We start from the raw sequence: 8875 nt of genomic DNA, 5'->3' as shown, positions 1-8875 counted from the left end.
GAGCGGCACGGTACACCACAGAGTGTCTGGACTTCCTCCGGCGGCCTGGACTGGTGCCCATGCTCTTCCCTGAGCCACCGGAGCCTGCTGTGGTGCCCAGCTGTAAGTGGCTGCTGTCGGTTTACGGCCAGGACATCCTGACGAGGATGGAGGACATCAAGGCACGCGTCACCTCTGTTTATGGAACCATTTTGAAAATGGACTCCACCAAAAAGGTTAAAGAAACTCCTTTCTCTAAAAGTGTCTGCTGATATTACATATTATATTATAATTATAATTAGCACAATGTTTTTCTGAGTCATCATCACTGAGGTCCTATACATTTTGTGTGTTTTAGATCATCAAGAAGCTTGCTGGGGCAGCTAAGGGGACAGCACTGTGGCTCACTTCTGTGGGGAATGAATATGGCCAGATTCTCATGAGTGTGCTGACCGCTCAGGAGGGAGCTGGCCTGGACCTGATGGTTGCAGATCTGGTGAAAAGATACCAGCAGGCTGGTGTGGACCACCCCGTTGCCCTCTACGTTGACTGTGGCTGCTGTGCTGAGGGGGGAGAGACAAAGCTGAGTGCCAGATTCAGTGGGTGGCCAGACCTCACCATAAGGCTGGATATCTGGCACTTCATGCGCCGACTCGCTGTGGGCTGCACAACCGATGCTCATCAGCTGTACCCGCTCTTTATGTCACGTCTGTCGGCGTGCATATTCGAGTGGGACGCTGCTGATTTAGCTCAGTTGTGTGAAGCCAAACAACAGCAACTCCAGGCGCAGGGCTTGTCTCTCCCTACTGGTGACATCCCCAAGCACCTGTCGAGGAAGGAGCTGGTTCTGCATTGTCGGAGGAGGACCCGTGGGGAGGAGACCACGACTCAGCTGCTGGAGGAGCTGCTGCAGCTGTTGATGGGAAGCCGTGGCAACGACTCCCTTGGAGTTCCCCTGCTGGACACTGAGAGGATGGAGCACATCTGGATGGTCCAGAAAAAGCATGTCAAGTGCATCCAGGATCCACCAGGTGTTGCACTTTACATCAAGACTGGGGAGCTCTCAAAAGGAGGAGTGATGCTTCCCATCTACAGATGTTCCAGAGGCTCTACATCGCTGGAGTCTTTTCACCTCCACCTGAATCGCTTCATTCCAGGTGTGTGTCTGTCAGACATGTTGGTGCATGTGTTGTGCAATCCAAGAATATTTAATCATTTGATTCTTAATCATGTATTTCCAGGGACCAGTGCCAACAGTGTAAATTTTCAAATTTACCTGTTGGAAGGGCTGCACAGGTGGAACCAGGACCGTGGTGCTGCAGCCCTGTCCTCTGGATCATCTGCTCTCTGCAGCTACTCTGGTGACCTGCTTCACTGTGTCAACAAGAACTACCAGAAGCTGTTTGGCAGGAAGTTGGCACCAGCATTCTGCCCACCCTCCCATTACACCGGTAAGTGTTACACCTTTCCAAATGATGAGGACCATGTAGGCTATTTTTATTTCTGTGACAAGGACACAGACGCTAACACTGGATACAGTGGCACACAGACAGACGGACTCTCACATCAGCTGAGTAGCAACATAACAACTTTAACCAGCTGTCAGACAGCCGCTGCTTACTGAGATACACTCATATTATTCATACGACTGCACGTACACTCACACACTCATTCTCAGACACACGTCCCGTGTCTCCCTCTTTCACAGACCATTCACTCTCCCCTTTGTCTCACCTGTAAAACACATGGACAGGACAACAGAATCAGTAAACAAGAACAACACTTACAGTTACAAGATGTTACAGTCTTACAAACTCTACGTCAACCACGATGCTCATTTATTCCACACGTGCACACACATACACAGAGCCACAACCACAGACAGACACAGGAGAACACAGTCACACTACACAACAGATACATTCTCAGTCCAGCATGCCACATTTATGTGTATGGCCATGTATTCTGTGTTTGTGTGTTGTTGTGTAGCTATCTTATGGCTACATTAATAATGCTGCATAAGTAAGAACATGAGTGATGTTACTCAGTTTTAAAATATTTTATTCATTTTACTAACTTTTAAACATTATTAACTTTTATTTCAGGAGAACTCATAGGGGTGCAGTATCTGTTCAGGCAGACTGGCCAGGCGCTGCAGGATATGCACCCTGATTCAGAGGAGACGGCTCAGCTCATTGAGGAGCATGATGTGGAGGACAACATGGAGGAGGATGAGGGCTTCTCTGATCTCCCAGAGGATCCCACAGTGGTTGAGGTCCTTGAACCCTCTCTGCCTCCTTCCACTGTCTCCTCCACCGCACCCACAACACCAACTGCCTCCTCCACTGCACCCAGGACATCCGACGTCACCATCACAGCTCCCATGACGTCCACCATCACAGCTCCAAGCACCACAGCACCCAGCTCATCAACAGCTTCTGGCACATCGACCATGGCTTCCAGCACTCCAGCTACTTCATCACCTGTAGCTGGAGTTCAAGATGCGGTATGTGTTTGTATGTTTAATTAGAATATGTATGAATATGGACATTTGCACTCATTTTGAATACATATATATATTTATACAGTCCACAACATCAATAGCATATCATCAGTGTCCAGTGTCAGTGAAGGCTTATCATTCTTATCTAAATCTTCTAAATCATTTGCACAGGCTGTTGATGAGAGAAATATCCCTGGGTACCAGCATGTGGACAGCCTTGCAGAGTACCTGGTGGAGCTTCGGGAGCAGACGGCCCTCTTCCTCAACAACCAGCAGGCAGACACCATCATCTCCCTGTGGCAGAGCCTGGACGACTACGACAAGCAGCAGGTGGTGTATGCTGCACGACACCAGGGCAGATTGTTGAGTGGGCGATTTAGAACGCCCAAGAAGCCTTCCACAACCCCTGGTGTGGAGAGCACCACCCGCTGTACATTGGGGGCAAGTAGCGTCCCTGCACAGTGGCCTGACTGCTGCCGGCTGGTTGAAAACATTTTCATCAGGCTGTGCAACCTGCATCCGAGCCCACTGAAACGAGGCAAGACAACTGATTCGAGGTGGTCCTTAATTCTTAGGGACTACCATCGAATCAGACAGATTGTCACTGGCAATGCGCTCGTGATGCAGGGCACAGACATTCAGCTGGTTGAGGTGAACCAAAACACCCTCATCCAGTGGCACAACCGGCGGCAAAAGAGACTGGAGCTCTCTGTGAGACTGCAGGGCACTGTCCTGCCTCCAGCCCTCCCTGTGTCAGCGCAGCCTCTTCAGGAGGCAAGAGTGCTCCCTGATCAGCCAATGCGGGCACAGCAGGAGCACCAGTACCAGCTGCCCGCGAGTACGGCAGGCCAGGCCAGGCAAAACCAGAGAGCTTCAACCACCCAGCTTTCTCGGCCCATCATGCCAAAGAGGAACCTGTTCACTGCATCCCCAGCACCAGGACCTTTTCTGACACCTCAGCTTCTGACACCAGTTGGAGTGCTTCAGTGGGCAGCAGCTATTCAGGGCCCCCCCAACACCAACACCACCCCACAACCCATCCATCCATCCACAGCGGAAACTGAAGTAACCTTAAAGCGCCCATATAAACGCACGGTACCAGCAAATACCTGCAAAAAGTGTGGGCAGTTCCGCACAGCAGAAACTGGCCACAGCCAGTACCGTGGCAAGGTATACTGTCCTGTGACAGAATCCCTGCCAAAGGACCAGTGGCTGGAGGAGATGAGGAAAAATCTAAATTAAGATCAATCAACAGTACTTTGTAAATAGTTAATAATTGTAAATAATATTTTTTATTGTAAATAGTTGAATATTTTCATACAACAATTGTTTTTATGTGAAGAATAAATATTTGTAGAGTGTTTGTAGGTTCAGTGTTGGTTTAATTTTACTACTTTGTGTTACTGTCTTTGTGTTGGCATTTTCTGAGTAAATAAAACTCATGAGCAGCAATTGTCACTACTCTAAGTGTTTTTATTGACAGTATGTTGAAAACAATACAACAGCAACAATAATGATAATGAATATAACAATGGCTATAACAACACTCAATTAAAATACCATGATGTTATAAGTAGCTAAATACACACATTACACAAGAAGAAATTGTAGGTAAGTGTCAAGTATACATACATAGTAGCCAATATGACAAGTTGATTGAAATGAAAATCATTTGATTTCTGCCAATTGATTCAATAATGTTAAATTATAGCCAATATGACAAGCTTTTACATGAAAATTGTTACAATTTTGCCAAATGATTCATAGGTTAAGTCAAGAGATTCCAAGGTCACAGGTTCGATCCCATCCATGGTACACTGAAAAATATTAAAAGTTCTGTATTTGTCATCAGACGGCTTGAAATATGTTAATTGGGACAAAAAAGTTCACTTTCTCTCTTCTTTTCTCATTTTTCCCTCTTTCTCTTCCTTTTTCTCTCTTTTTCCTTCTCCCCCCTTCTCCCCCCTTCTTCCCCTTCTTTGACGGACGAATGTTCCCCAGCTTGAACGCCAGGTGTCGCCGGATGGGCCGGGGAAATGTTGGAAATGTTGGAGCAATGTTGGACGAGGCAGCCAATCACGTTCGCAGCTCCAACATTCGGCAGCCAATCGCCGTCGCGGATTCTTCCCCCAGCTCCAACATTTCCAACATTTGACCAATCACAGCACAGAAATGTTGGACCGCTTTTCCCCCCTCCCTCTCTGGTGGGCGGCAACTTTGCGCGGACACCGGTGATTGACGGCTGCCACTCATTCACAAAACGGAGAGTTAGAGATCAGAATATCGACATGGTGAGTATTTATCATAAATATTGATTATATTACAGTGCCGAATTATAAATCATTAAGAGAACAAGCTGTGTTACCGGTTGTCATGTTTGTTTAACGTTACTCGCTTAATTTTTACATTACGTTTACGCCGGTCCGTTATGTGTTTGAATTTCGTGTGTAGTCGTAAGCCGGCATTTGCTTTTATTATCTTGTCATGTCAAGTTTTGTGTTAAATCATAAGAGACCGTAGCTAAATCGTGTGTTTTTGACGGGTTACCGCGGTGTATACAGTGAATATTGATTATTATTATGTCGGTACAGTCGTAGCCGGCTTGCGAATACTACCGGCATCTAGTCATGTCATGTAAATTGCGCTAAATCACAAGAGACCTAAGATAAAGTGTGTGTTTTTGACGGGTTACCGGTGTATATGAGTAGTTACACACAATACAGTGTTGTTACATGTAAATGAGCTCAATGGCGTTGCCACTACTACTACTAGCCTAAGGACTGTTTCGTCTTTTTTTGTATTTGTCATTAAACGTATCTTGTAATCTCATATGGGATGGGCCACAGTGGTGGCATGACACGAAAAAACGAAAAAAATTCATTCATTCATTCATTTATTTACTACTACTACTACTACTACTACTGTGTGGCGTCACTTTGAGGGGGATGGGCGATTACACTTACAGATAACGCTGTAACGTTAGTCTCTATTTTAGTTGCACTAAGGAGTCTCTGTAATATTTAAGAATGTATATAACGTTATTACATACAGTACAGTGAGAGGGAAGAAGCAGCAGCCCTCTTTTATTAGGCTAACTTACAAACATGCATGAGTTATTCTGAGTACATTCACTAATGTTTCTGAATACATGTTATTACCTTATATTATATTTCTTGATATTAAAATACTGAGTGAAGTTCAAAAAGCATAGTTCTGTACCAGGTCCTTCTTTCTCTCCTCTGTTGCTCATGTGCTGCTGATGTGAGCTTGAAATGTTGAAGCGTGTTTACACACTCTCACACAAATGCCACCTGTGGTTGTTTAAAAGAGTAGTTAATGAAGGAGGGCATGGCCCTTACCCTGTGTTCATGCACTTATTTTGTTTTCATGCATTTAAATGATGTCCATGTATTTATGTCATCAAAGGCAACACCAAAAAAGCCACACAAGGCTATGGCAGACACAGACTGGATGTCCCGCCTCCGGAGGTTTGCCAGCACTGGGGTCTGGCCTGCAAGTGAGGGCAACAGGCCAGCCCCCCGACAAAAGAAGTGGTACGACCTGTATCAAAAGGTATGTATTTATAAATAGCTTAATAAATTGTATTGCCATACATTATGACTTACTGATTACAATTAAGGGCAAGGATCCAATCATCATTATTATAAATGTGATGTACTCAAATGAAAAGCAATCATTTACAATGTATGAAATCCAGTCAAATGCATTACTGTTATTTTCAGATTGAGAAGTGTCCAAGGATGTCTCATGGACAGAGATCCTTGTTTGGGGACATCAGCAAATGCAGCTGCGGATTCCACACCCAGAAGGTAACACCAGCCATTAGAAACTGAGGTACCTGTGTGTGTGATCAGTTAAGTAATGATGTGTGTGCTCTCTCTGTCATAAAGCAACAGCCAGCTGCAGCTAATCCCCAGGGACCCCCCCTGCAGCAAACTGCAGCAACTGGTGCCATGGGTCCACCCAGTTCGGCAGGCAGCAAGGTTTATGTGATGCAACAAACACAGAATCAGTCAATGTCATTAACTGTTAGTGAATGTTGATCAAAGTTTCACAAACTAATTAGTGTCTTGTCTACTCTATCTTAAAGATGCAGCCAGCTGCAGCAGGGCAACAGAATCCAGCAGGCATCAAGAGGGCATCACCGCTGACACTGTCGATGGTATTGGATAGTTATTCACACTCACAAATTGACAATAATGATTTGGCACTTTGTTTACTTTTGGTTTGACAATAGCCTATATGACACCCTGATGATGTGGTCCTTTGCTTTATTGCCATTCAGTTCAACAAACCAAGATTTGGTGGTGCACACGTCGCGGCTGCAAAGCCAAATCTAAGTGTTGCCAGAAAAACAACAAAGGTAAAAAGAGCTCAAATAGCAACAGTAATATCTGGAGTTTTAACAGAAGTAACTCAGACCTTATTGCTTCACAGACACAAGTCACTGATGCCACAGGAGGGGTTAGGGATGCTACAGGAGACGCCACCACCTGTTCCCCAGCCAGTATCACTGCCCCAGTAAGTCATGACACAAAGCACTTTTCAAACTTTTGTGTATTTGTATATCAGTAAACTTAACCCTGTAAAAAGGGAAGGTCAGTGCCACAAAGTGCCACTGTTGCACTATTTATGAAAGACTGTAGTCATGTTACACATCACATTAAACAGCAGAAGCTGACATTGGTTATGGTGTAAATCAGACTGCCACAGATGTGAGTGTTTTCTTTTCCATTCGCCTACAGGCTCCACCGGCCCCTGAGACACAGCAAGCCTCAGGACCTGTCCACAGCCCCACAACAGTGTGTGCCACTGTGTCCGTACGTAATTGTATATTTAATGTCATACTGTGTATGTAGACCATGAGAGGTGTTGATTACAGTAACTGTCTGTATTACCTGTACTTATGTTTTGTTGTTTTTGTTATGTTTTATCTTTTGCATAGACTGCCATCACGAGCCCCCTCTTACCAGCAACACCGGCAACAAATCAGCTGCCCCGTTTGTGGTCAGAGAGCTTACCACCCGAGGACCATAAATGGATTTTGAAGCTGCTGTTCAGGACTGGCCCTAAGGGGAAGCTGGAGCTTCAGGACCACCTGAAGCTCTGGTACTTCCCACCTCAGCCCAGCGGTGTCTACAACCAGGCTCCTGCTCCAGACCGCTTTTTTGCCCATCCGCTTCTTGTGTGGATGCCGTACAAGCTGTGGAAGGTGAAGGTGGTCTGTCCCAACCTGGGCTGTGGGCAGCACCAGCTGGCTGGAGGAGGGCTTCACAAGAGGGCACGGCAGGTCCTGGATGTCGACCGGATCTACAACATGGTAGCAGAGACTCTGGTCTGCACCAAATGTAGATCCTCACATGTGTCCTGGAGTCAGACTGTGCTCACACAGCTGGACTTGGCACACAGGTCGGAGTTCCGTGTCATCCTCACACGAAAGTAAGTAATGTCTCTTTCTCTCTTCCCTCGTCTTTACAGATAAGTGTGTAAAATAATCTTACTGATATATGTTTTCTGTCTATATCCAAGGTTTGCCTGTGACATCAGGGTGATCCGGCTCCTGCGGGAGAGAGGGCTGGGCAACAGTCCAACCCGGGTCCTCAAGCAGCTGAGGGAGAACCACACAGAGGAGTGGTTGAATCGAGCGGCACGGTACACCACAGAGTGTCTGGACTTCCTCCGGCGGCCTGGACTGGTGCCCATGCTCTTCCCTGAGCCACCGGAGCCTGCTGTGGTGCCCAGCTGTAAGTGGCTGCTGTCGGTTTACGGCCAGGACATCCTGACGAGGATGGAGGACATCAAGGCACGCGTCACCTCTGTTTATGGAACCATTTTGAAAATGGACTCCACCAAAAAGGTTAAAGAAACTCCTTTCTCTAAAAGTGTCTGCTGATATTACATATTATATTATAATTATAATTAGCACAATGTTTTTCTGAGTCATCATCACTGAGGTCCTATACATTTTGTGTGTTTTAGATCATCAAGAAGCTTGCTGGGGCAGCTAAGGGGACAGCACTGTGGCTCACTTCTGTGGGGAATGAATATGGCCAGATTCTCATGAGTGTGCTGACCGCTCAGGAGGGAGCTGGCCTGGACCTGATGGTTGCAGATCTGGTGAAAAGATACCAGCAGGCTGGTGTGGACCACCCCGTTGCCCTCTACGTTGACTGTGGCTGCTGTGCTGAGGGGGGAGAGACAAAGCTGAGTGCCAGATTCAGTGGGTGGCCAGACCTCACCATAAGGCTGGATATCTGGCACTTCATGCGCCGACTCGCTGTGGGCTGCACAACCGATGCTCATCAGCTGTACCCGCTCTTTATGTCACGTCTGTCGGCGTGCATATTCGAGTGGGACGCTGCTGATTTAGCT

The sequence above is a fragment of the Trachurus japonicus genome, chromosome 6 (assembly GCF_045865225.1).
Source record: "Trachurus japonicus isolate A0001 chromosome 6, Traja_1.0".
NCBI classification, from domain to species: Eukaryota; Metazoa; Chordata; class Actinopteri; order Carangiformes; family Carangidae; genus Trachurus; species Trachurus japonicus.
This window is presented reverse-complemented; position numbering follows the sequence as displayed.